The sequence below is a fragment of the Emys orbicularis genome, chromosome 2 (assembly GCF_028017835.1).
Source record: "Emys orbicularis isolate rEmyOrb1 chromosome 2, rEmyOrb1.hap1, whole genome shotgun sequence".
NCBI classification, from domain to species: Eukaryota; Metazoa; Chordata; order Testudines; family Emydidae; genus Emys; species Emys orbicularis.
The window spans coordinates 276,492,165-276,504,352 of NC_088684.1; the positions used below are offsets into that span (position 1 = coordinate 276,492,165).

The 12,188-nt window shown below is 44.8% G+C and overlaps 1 protein-coding gene across 2 annotated transcripts in view; it reads left to right on the forward strand.

The window, feature by feature from the left end:
- DIP2C (disco interacting protein 2 homolog C) overlaps nucleotides 1-12,188 on the forward strand; it is a 472,428-nt gene that overhangs the window by 428,660 nt on the left and 31,580 nt on the right. The window lies entirely within an intron of this gene.

Here is a 12,188-nt window from a genome sequence, read left to right on the forward strand (position 1 = left end):
TATTACTGCATCCATATGAAGGATTGTCCCATTTTAATTATATCTGTTTCTAAACCAATACAGTTAAAGAAGGACAAAAACTGCATGTAAACCTGGCCTAAATCTTTTGCCCAGTTTCTCTTGACTGCTAGCAGTGGTTCCCTCCTTTACCAGGCTAACTCTTACAAGTCTATCTGGTTGTATGCCTCTCTATGCTGGAGACTGTAGCCCAGCTCTGCCACTGACTTGCTATCTAACCCTAAGCAAGTCACTTAACCACTTTGTCTTCATTTCCTTAGCTGTAAAATGAAGATAACAGTTAGCTATTTCACATGGGTGTTCTGAGAAATAGTTAATGTTTGTAAAGCACTTTGAATGTATAAATCACTTATTGCACTGGTACAAACCTCTTTCCTGGAGGAGGTATAAGAGTGCTATGTCTTCCTATCTTCTTCACTGTACTACTTTAGTCAAAACATTAATTTCAGCTGGCAGTTTCAAATCAGGTTAAATTACTGGTTAGGCAATTTATAGTGGCTTCCTTCTACAGTAACTTTTAACTAAGTCTTCTCTGTGTCTCCTAAGCAATTTTTTACTTTTGTTTCAAAAGATTTTCACTTACTGTTGAGATTTAGCAGCTGTACCTCACCCCTAGGAAACATAAACGCTTTGCCGGCAGAGGTGGTTGGAAAATCATTTGAAATATTATGTTGGGGGGAGAACAGGAGGACTTTTTATTGTGCAAACTTTTTTTTTTTTTCCACTTTTCCAACTTGAAATCAATTTTTTTTTTTTGGAGGAAAGCAGATTCTTTTTGTTGAAAATCTAATTTCCCATCAAAAGTTGAAATAGAAAATTTTGGACCAGCTTTATTCACCAATTCTGCTTCTATTCTTGGGAAAAAATGTATTTGGGAACAAATCCAAGTAGTCTGTTCTTTCTTCGGGGTAGTAGAGAGCTCTCTCCCTAGGGCTGGGTAAGAACACCATCCGTCTTTCACATATACTCTCTGAGAATACTCTGAGGTTGCAGTCTTCAATAACCTAATGAGTCACAAAATGATTATGCAGTAGCACATGTAGCCTGGTTGTTGGGACATTACATAGTTCTTTGGCAATGCAGGGTATGCAACAGTGCCTGGCTGCCCCTCTACCCAAACAATTCTTATTAATTCAGTGCTGCTCTTCTGAGACACAGCACTACAAATGACAATACTGATGCCTAAAAAGATCCAAGTGAAACTACTGTATTCAGAATTCATCCACAGAGTATACAGCAATTGTAATCTTGCAATTTTTTTGTGAAGCAATTAATTCTGTGCAATATGTGCATAACACGCACGAAAGTAGACCTACTGAGAAGCTAATTTCTTTTTCCTAATCTAAATCAATGGGAGGCGGTGCAGTTCTGTACTTGGGAACACAGATGGCATTGCCTCACTTCTTAACCTCTTCCATCACTACTTAGAATGTCACTCATGTGTGGGAGAAAATAATTTTAGCCTACACTAAAAGGAAGGTTGTGGCTATGGCGAGGGGCATAGGTTGGGGAGAGAGACAAGTAAACATAGGGAGAAAGAATTAGTTTTTCTTCTAGGGGAAGAAGGAAATCTGTAAAGTAGTCCTTAGTATGAAAATGTATTCTCTTTTTACAAGCTGCAGAAAATTGATTCACACACGGTATCTACAGTAAATACTTATACCTTCTTTAGCCTGTCATGGAAAAATAGATGTTTTTACCAAGATCAGAGTTTGCAGGTGTCCTGGTTATAGAGAACACTAAGGGAAATTGCTAGAGTTGGCCTAGATTTGCTAGCATAATTCTTAATTTGATGGATTAAAACCTCGGTTCAGAAGTATTGGACAGATGAATTTAAAATTCAGGTCATAAATTGGCGGACATAATCCCTTCATGTTTACTGTTTTATAACAAGTTGAGTGGAATGGAATATCACTGCTGTTTATGTGTACCTAAAAATAAGACCGATGTACATAGCCGCGAGAGTGTAGAGCGACAGTCCAAGACTATCTTTGAAACTTTTTTAGTTCAGATAGTCCAAGAGCATTATACTGTAAACTGGGTATACCTTTTACCAAAGAGAAAGTCAAGTTTTCCAAAATGTGTTAGTATATGATTTTAATTTGGACAATACACTTTCTAATTATTCCTAAAACATAGCGAAATATGTCTGAGAAACTTGTTTTTACCTGTGCAGTAACAGTTTTCATCTACCACATACATGTTATTCTTAAATAGAAAATAATATTTGACAAAACCTTGAATACAACAATTTCTGTTTCTAACCCTGCCAGTAATGATGTTTGGATGCAGTGCATGACTAATGAAAACACCACCTTTGAGTAATAATTTAGAGCAAAATCCCTGTGCTATGTGCAATTTGGGTAGTTATTGGCCAGAATTGAAACACTAGATATAAACATCGCCAACTGAGTGTACTGCTGGATTCCAACTGTACTCCTTCTCTATTTAGAACGGGGCGGGCAAATTTTTTGGCCCAAGGCCCACATCTGGGTATAGAAATTGTATGGCAGGCCATGAATGCTCACGAAATTGGGATTCGGGTGCGGGGGGTGGGGGTGAGGACTCTGGTTGGGGAGGCAGGCTCTGGGGTGGAGCCAGAAATGAGGACTTCAGGGTGCGGGAGGGGGCTCCGGGCTGGGGCAGGGGAGGGGCGGGGCGGGGAGAGCTCTGGCTGGGGGTGCGGGCTCTGGGGGAGGGCTGAGGGTGAGGAGTTTGGGATGTAGGAGGGTGCTCTGGGCTGGGCCTGGGGGGTTTGGAGAGTGGGAGGGGGATCAGGGCTGGGGCAGGGGGTTGGTGCACGGGGAGGTGTCTCAGGGGTGCAGGCTCCAGGCAGTGCTTACTTCAAGCAGCTCCCGGAAGCAGCAGCATGTCCCCACTCCAGGTCCTACATGGAGGCGCAGGCAGGCGGCTCTGCTGCGCGCTACCCATCCGCAGGCACCGCCCCTGCAGCTCCCATTGGCTGCGGTTCCCAGCCAATGGGAGCTGCGGGGGCAGGGTTCGGAGCGGAGCCTCCTGGCTGCCCCTACGCGTAGGAGCTGGAGTGGGGATATGCCGTTGCTTCTGGGAGCCGTGTGGAGCGGCCCCAGACCCTGCTCCCCGGCTGGAGCGCCGGAGCAGGGCAAGCCCCAGATCCCGCTCCCCAGCAGGAGCTCGAGGGCCGGATTAAAATGGCTGGTGGGCTGGATGCGGCCCACGGGCCGTAGTTTGCCCACCCCTGATTTAGAACAATGATTTTATTGACACACAGTAATTCTCTTGGCTTACTTTATGATTTGCTAAACAGTGAAGCAGAAAAATTGGTATGCTAGAATCTGAGACTACAGACTAGCTTAGAGTAGGATGAGAATTTAATTACTAAATTACCCATTAAAATAATGAAGCAATTAAGATGACTGAAAACTATCCTTGGGTCACTACTCCTGCGAGTGTGATTTAACACTCTTAACTTTCTGTCGGAACTTGAGGACACATGCTGTATATACCTCATCTCATCTGCCAACACGCTACATGGCAGTCCTCTTTTCTGGCATTTGAAATCCCCTTGTTTGCTTTTGTATTGCATCTACTTGAAAGCTGTATTAGTCTGTTTGGCATAATGAGTGACTAGAGCTGTGCAAAGTATTTAGTTTCTTTTGCACCTTTCTGAAAGTATCTGAAGAACTGTTGTGCCCCTTGTCTGGAAGCAGGAAAGGTTACAAGAAGGGTAAGAGAAAACACTCTTACAAGTAGCATGATAAACTTCCCCCTCTAAATCCTCATCCAAAAAAGAGGACCATCTCTCCAACACCCTCTATCAGGGGAGATTCCATGCCCATGTATGGGAGTGTTATTAGCTCACCAGGAGCACAGGACTGGTTTCCCAGCACCGAAAAGCAAGAATACTTTGAAAATCACTCTAGCCGAAGGATCGGGTACTCCTTGATACTGCCAAGGGAAAGAAGGCAGCAAATACTTCCTATGCCAATGGTACAGACGTGGAGTGAGAAGGAGCTGTCTCTACTGAAGACCATCACCTGTATGCCAGTACTGCTGACATCACCGAGGGAGAGAAGCCCGGTCTGGTCATTAGTCTCAGAGACTAGATACACTACCCTGGAGGACATTACTATCTACCCTGACCCCGAATCACCAATACTGTTGGATCCGGTCTTAACAAGCATGTTCTTGCACCATCAGTTCGCCACTTACTGGTACCGTCAACCAGCCGGTTCATAAGAAGACCTCCTGTACCAATAGCACCACCCATCAACATTGCATCTGCCTCCTCCTCAGCATCCAATGTCTGTGGGAAAGCTTCCCCAGCCCTATCAAGACAGGGGCTCATCCCCAGCAGAGACTCCAAGATTTCGTAGATACCTTTTATCTCTTTTATCTCTCAGAGGAGAGACTACACACTTCAGGACCAATGGTACCTTCCTCCTTGGGGCCCACCCCGTTTGCCCTACAGACCCTCTCACTGGCCTTACTGGAGTCCCTGGGGCACGACAACCTCATAAGCTACTAAACATCCTCCAGAGCACTGGTCCCAGTAAGGTGGCAATGCTATGAGACCATCTTAGAACCAGCTAAGACAGTCTGATGTACTCTAGCCACTTGCTGAAGAGAATGGAGAAGAAATGTTTTGTGCCATCTAAGGGGCTAGAGAATACATATTCTCAGACCTCTAGTGCTGCAAGCTGTCACCAAAAGGAACAAGTAACACCACTCCAGCTCTACACCCTCTGAGAAGGAGGCCAAACGTTTATACCTTTTGGGGGGAAATAACTTCACTTTGGTGAGCTTACAGTTTCACATAGTGAACTACCAAACTTGAAGGTCTAAATATGATTTTATTAATTACAATAAATTCGTTGAATTCACCAACACACTCCCACAAGAAAATAGACTTCTGTTCCAAACCATTATCAATGAGGGTAAATTGCTAGTTCAAGGTGTCAGTCGAAGAAGCAGATACAGCTTCCCACCAAATGGCAACTTCCATAGTCATGAGAGAAGCTTTTTAGCTCCAATCCACTGGCTTTCCCAAAGAGGTCAAATCTACTGTGGAGGATCTGCCCTTTGAGAGAAATAACCGATTCAGTGAAAAGAGAGATGAGTCATTTCATTCCTCAGAGATTCAAGAACAACCCTTCACTGGCCTCAGGACAGATTCCTAGCTATGAAGGATCTCGTTTCAGATGAGTTCCCCGATGACCGTTCAAACCTGTCTCATTCTCCTAAGTCACATGGCCTTGTATACCTATGTGACACCCTTCACAAGACTTTGCTTTTTTCTACAAGCTTGGTTACAGTCTGAGCCAACCAAGCACAGTCTGGACAAACTGATCTTGCTCCCCTGCAGTATTCTGATTTCTCTCTCCTGGTGGCACAGCAGGGAGACACTGCATATGAGGGTTCCCTTTATCCCACCCCTACCCACAAAAAGATTGGTTACACATACCTCCATATGAGGGTGGGGAGCCATTTGTAGCACAAGCCATTTGTATCCGGGCCTATCAAGAATCCAAGTTGCACATGAACCTTCTGGAGCTGCATGCATTACACAAAGCATGCAAATAATTCCTGCTGTTCACTCGGACTTTTTATGTTCAAGTCATGTCAGACAACACGACAGCAGTTCGCTATATTAACAGACAGGGAGGCAAGGTCCACCCTCTTTGCATAGAAGCAGTCAATCTCTAGAACTGGTACATTTGCCACTAGATTACCCTCTCAATATTGCATCACCCAGGGGTACACAACATGTTGGCAGACAGCCTCAGCAGATGCTTTTCCAGACACCACAAGTGGGAACTACACAACTTGGTGGTACGGAGCATCTTTCAGCAGTAGGGATCCCCCTCTTAAGATATTTGTGTCTCAAGAGGAAAAGAAATGCCCACTTATTGCCCCATGCAGCTTGGGGGAGGGATAGCTCAATGGTTTGAGCATTGGTCTGCTAAACTCAGGGTTGTGAGTTCAATCCTTGAGGGGGCCACTTAGGGATCTGGGGCAAAATCAGCACTTGGTCCTGCTAGTGAAGGCAGGGGGCTGGACTCCATGACCATTCAGGGTCCCTTCCAGTTCTATGAGATAGGTATATCTCCACATATTATTATTTCTAGTTCAGTGGTTGGAACAGCTGATCGACACATTTCCTCCCATCCTTCTTTTACTTTAAATTCTGAGGAAAATCAAACAAGATGGAGCTTTGTTGATCCTGATTGCTCCATGGTGGCCCCAACAGTTCTGGTTCCCGAATATTCTCCAGATCTCCTCTTGCCCATGCATCCATATTCACCTTTTCCCAGACCTATTCACTTAGGACAACGGAAAAATGAAACACTCCAACCCAACATCCCTCCTTCTAACATCATGCTATTTAGTAATCCCTTAGTAATAATAGGAAAGATCCAACAAGGAAATGCTATACAGCAGAATTGAAAAGATTTTACACCTGGTGCCAGCATTGTCAGTTACCCCCAGAGAGTGCCAAGGCCCTTACTATGATAGATTACCTCCTCTTCATAAAAACTTGGCCTATCTCTCAGCTCCTTGTGGCAGCTATTAGCACCTTTCACCCTCCAGTGGATAACTATTTGGTCTTCACAAACTTTTGGTCTTTAGTTCATTTTTTCCCAAGGGAGCTGTCAGAACCTTTCCTCTGATAGTGAAACCTACCTTGTTTGGGGACTTCAACATAATCTTATTGGCATTAACAAAGGCTTTGTTTGACCCCTTAGTCTCATGTTCCTTCACACATCTATCTATGAAGGTTGCCATTCTGCTTGCAATCACCTCAGTGAGAAGAGTAGGTGAGCTGGGGGCCCTTATGGATGACCCACTTTACACAGTCTTCCACAGAGACAAAGTTTCTCTGAGATTACACCCCAAATTCATCCCAAAAGCAATCTCAGAATTTCATCTAAGCTAAGTCATCCACTTATCTGTCTTCTATCCAAGCTGCATGCCACCAAAGGCATCTAAAAGGGTGTCATAAGGAGGAGGGAGAAAACTTGTTCACCTTAGCCTCTAAGGATAGAACAAGAAGCAATGGGCTTAAACTGCAGCAAGGGAGGTCTAGGTTGGACATTAGGAAAAAGTTCCTAACTGTCAGGGTGGTTAAACACTGGAATAAATTGCCTAGGGAGGTTGTGGAATCTCCATCTCTGGAGATATTTAAGAGTAGGTTAGATAAATGTCTATCAGGGATGGTCTAGACAGTATTTGGTCCTGCCATGCGGGCAGGGGACTGGACTCAATGACCTCTCGAGGTCCCTTCCAGTCCTAGAATCTATGAATCTATGAAAGAGGACCGAAAACCCCACTCTCTGGATGTCCATCAAGTCTTGGTATTCTACTCCAGAGGACAACATGCTTTAGGAAATCTCCAAAACTGTTTGTATCCTTTGCTTTCCCTCTCATATGTTCCTCAGGCTCCTCAGACTTTACAAATGTATTTTGGGCTGCATCTTACTTTGTTAGGAGTTAACAGAGACCCTGCCCCCACAAGGTGTGAGGGCCTACTTGACCAGAGTCCAGGCCATGTCACCAGCATCTCTTTGATGTCCCTCTTCTGGAGATCTGTAGAGCAATAACGTGGGGTTCTGTACACACTTTTGCACTGCTCTGGCAAAGCAGTCCTTCAATTAGAGGTACAACAGGCTCCTTAATGAATATTGCTTGTGAGACACCTCAAGTGGAATACACATAGCGACCATGACTCAAAGAAGTAAGAAACTTTACTTTCCTGTACAGTAATGAGTTCTTCAAGATGTGAAGTCTTCTATTTGTATTTTACTATCTGCCCTGTGCTATGGAGTCTTATCCTTAGGGCTATTCATGGCAGAAAGATAACTAGAGAGGCAATCGGTCTGTGTCGCCACTTATGCTTTTGGTCCAAAGCACGGGGAGGAGATGGCCAACAGATATTGCTAGCAAAAATCTTGTGGTCTCAGACACAAAGTACATGTGCACCTCAAGTGGAATACAGATAAGAACCCCATGTCTCAAATAACTCCAGTTACTTAGAATCATAGAACCATAGAATCATAGAACATCAGGGTTGGAAGGGACCTCAGGAGGTCATCTAGTCCAACCCCCTGCTCAAGCAGGACCAATTCCCAACTAAATCATCCCAGCCAGGGCTTTGTCAAGCCGGGCCTTAAAAACCTCCAAGGAAGGAGACTCCACCACCTCCCTAGGTAACGCATTCCAGTGCTTCACCACCCTCCTAGTGAAATAGTGTTTCCTAATATCCAACCTAGACCTCCCCCACTGCAACTTGAGACCATTGCTCCTTGTTCTGTCATCTGCCACCATTGAGAACAGCCGAGTTCCATCCTCTTTGGAACCCCCCTTCAGGTAGTTGAAGGCTGCTATCAAATCCCCCCTCATTCTTCTCTTCTGCAGACTAAACAATCCCAGTTCCCTCAGCCTCTCCTCATAAGTCATGTGTTCCAGCCCCCTAATCATTTTTGTTGCCCTCCGCTGCACTCTTTCCAATTTTTCCACATCCTTCTTGTAGTGTGGGGCCCAAAACTGGACACAGTACTCCAGAGGAGGCCTCACCAATGTCGAATAGAGGGGAATGATCACGTCTCTCGATCTGCTGGCAGTGCCCCTACTTATACAGCCCAAAATGCCGTTAGCCTTCTTGGCAACAAGAGCACACTGTTGACTCATATCCAGCTTCTCGTCCACTGTGACCCCTAGGTCCTTTTCTGCAGAACTGCTACCTAGCCATTCGGTCCCTAGTCTGTAGCTGTGCATGGGATTCTTCCGTCCTAAGTGCAGGACTCTGCACTTGTCCTTGTTGAACCTCATCAGGTTTCTTTTGGCCCAATCCTCTAATTTGTCTAGGTCCCTCTGTATCCGATCCCTACCCTCTAGTGTATCTACCACGCCTCCTAGTTTAGTGTCATCGGCAAACTTGCTGAGAGTGCAGTCCACACCATCCTCCAGATCATTAATAAAGATATTAAACAAAACCGGCCCCAGGACCGACCCTTGGGGCACTCCGCTTGAAACTGGCTGCCAACTAGACATGGAGCCATTGATCACTACCCGTTGAGCCCGACGATCTAGCCAGCTTTCTATCCACCTTACAGTCCATGCATCCAGCCCATACTTCTTTAACTTGGCAGCAAGAATACTGTGGGAGACCGTATCAAAAGCTTTGCTAAAGTCAAGGAATAACACATCCACTGCTTTCCCCTCATCCACAGAACCAGTTATCTCATCATAGAAGGCAATTAGGTTAGTCAGGCACAACTTCCCCTTGGTGAATCCATGCTGACTGTTCCTGATCACTTTCCTCTCCTCTAAGTGTTTCATAATTGATTCCTTGAGGACCTGCTCCATGATTTTTCCAGGGACTGAGGTGAGGTGAGGCTGACTGGCCTGTAGTTCCCTGGATCCTCCTTCTTCCCTTTTTTAAAGATGGGCACTACATTAGCCTTTTTCCAGTCATCCGGGACCTCCCCCGATCACCGTGAGTTTTCAAAAATAATGGCTAATGGCTCTGCAATCTCATCCACCAACTCGTTTAGCACCCTCGGATGCAGCGCATCCGGCCCCATGGACTTGTGCACGTCCAGTTTTTCTAAATAGTCCCGAACCACTTCTTTCTCCACAGAGGGCTGGTCACCTTCTCCCCATATTGTGCTGCCCAGTGCAGCAGTCTGGGAGCTGACCTTGTTTGTGAAGACAGAGGCAAAAAAATCATTGAGTACATTAGCTTTTTCCACATCCTCGGTCACTAGGTTGCCTCCCTCATTCAGTAAGGGGCCCACACTTTCCTTGACTTTCTTCTTGTTGCTAACATACCTGAAGAAACCCTTCTTGTTACTCTTAACATCTCTTGCTAGCTGCAACTCCAAGTGTGATTTGGCCTTCCTGATTTCACTCCTGCATGCCTGAGCAATATTTTTATACTCCTCCTTGGTCATTTGTCCAATCTTCCACTTCTTGTAAGCTTCTTTTTTGCGTTTAAGATCAGCAAGGATTTCACTGTTTAGCCAAGCTGGTCGCCTGCCATATTTACTATTCTTTCTACACATTGGGATGGTTTGTTCCTGCAAACGCAATAAGGATTCTTTAAAATACAGCCAGCTCTCCTGGACCCCTTTGCCCTTCATGTTATTCTCCCAGGGGATCCTGCCCATCTGTTCCCTGAGGGAGTCAAAGTCTGCTTTTCTGAAGTCCAGGGTCCGTATTCTGCTGCTCTCCTTTCTTCCTTGTGTCAGGATCCTGAACTCGACCATCTCATGGTCACTGCCTCCCAGGTTCCCATCCACTTTTGCTTCCCCTACTAATTCTTCCCTGTTTGTGAGCAGCAGGTCAAGAAAAGCTCTGCCCCTAGTTGGTTCCTCCAGCACTTGCACCAGGAAATTGTCTGGTAAGTAGCCTTTCTTTTTAAGAGATGTTCATTTTTCAGAGTAAAGTTGGTAGATTTCTGATTGCCTCTGTGGATCATTAGCTGCCACTTGCAGTCTTGTTTATCTTTATCCAGTATCTGAACATCTCATGCAGTGTAGCATGGTTGGGGAGTTGAAAGGAACAAGCATGATTCAGGGAAACTCCTCTTTGCTCTTTAGAATTCCCCTTTAAGTGTTTTAGCATTTTATATTCCTCTTTTCCAAGCTAGCTCATCAACATTTTTGTTATTGACCATTCATAGATTTTCATAGATTCATAGATTCTAGGACTGGAAGGGACCTCGAGAGGTCATCGAGTCCAGTCCCCTGCCCTCATGGCAGGACCAAATACTGTCTAGACCATCCCTGATAGACATTTATCTAACCTACTCTTAAATATCTCCAGAGATGGAGATTCCACAACCTCCCAGGGCAATTTATTCCAGTGTTTAACCACCCTGACAGTTAGGAACTTTTTCCTAATGTCCAACCTAAACCTCCCTTGCTGCAGTTTAAGCCCATTGCTTCTTGTTCTATCCTTAGAGACTAAGGTGAACAAGTTTTCTCCCTCCTCCTTATGACACCCTTTTAGATACCTGAAAACTGCTATCATGTCCCCTCTCAGTCTTCTCTTTTTCAAACTAAACAAACCCAATTCTTTCAGCCTTCCTTCATAGGTCATGTTCTCAAGACCTTTAATCATTCTTGTTGCTCTTCTCTGGACCCTCTCCAATTTCTCCACATCTTTCTTGAAATGCGGTGCCCAGAACTGGACACAATACTCCAGTTGAGGCCTAACCAGTGCAGAGTAGAGCGGAAGAATGACTTCTCGTGTCTTGCTCACAACACACCTGTTAATACATCCCAGAATCATGTTTGCTTTTTTTGCAACAGCATCAACAGGGACACTGTTGACTCATATTTAGCTTGTGGTCCACTATAACCCCTAGATCCCTTTCTGCCGTACTCCTTCCTAGACAGTCTCTTCCCATTCTGTATGTGTGAAACTGATTTTTCCTTCCTAAGTGGAGCACTTTGCATTTGTCTTTGTTAAACTTCATCCTGTTTACCTCAGACCATTTCTCCAATTTGTCCAGATCATTTTGAATTATGACCCTGTCCTCCAAAGCAGTTGCAATCCTTCCCAGTTTGGTATCATCTGCAAACTTAATAAGCGTACTTTCTGTGCCAATATCTAAGTCATTAATCTCGTGGTTAAGCCAAGGTGGTCTTTTGCCACATTTTCTATCTTTCCTAACCAGCGGAATAGCTTGCTTTTGGGCCCTTAATAGTGTCCCTTTGAAAAACTGCCAACTCTCCTCAGTTGTTTTTCCCCTCAGTCTTGATTCCCGTGGAACCTTACCTATCAGCTCTCTGAGCTTACCAAAATCTGCCTTCCTGAAATCCATTGTCTCTATTTTGCTGTACTCCCTTCTACCCTTCCTTAGAATTGCAAACTCTATGATTTCATGATCACTTTCACCCAAGCTGCCTTCTACTTTCAAATTCTCAATGAGTTCCTCCCTATTTGTTCACGTTGGAAGGTAGAGTAGCAATATATTCTACTCTGATTCATAACTCCCTTCTTGGGTAGCACTTAGCTAGTTGGCTTGCAAAGTCAGGAGCCAGGGATATTTTAACTTCTTGGTATTGAGAAGTTGATGCTACAGATGGCTTCCCCTCTTTCTAGCTCTACAAAAACGAAAACCTGCTACATAAACCCATTCTTCAGCATTATACTGATCTGAGCACTAGCTCAACCGCAGGTAT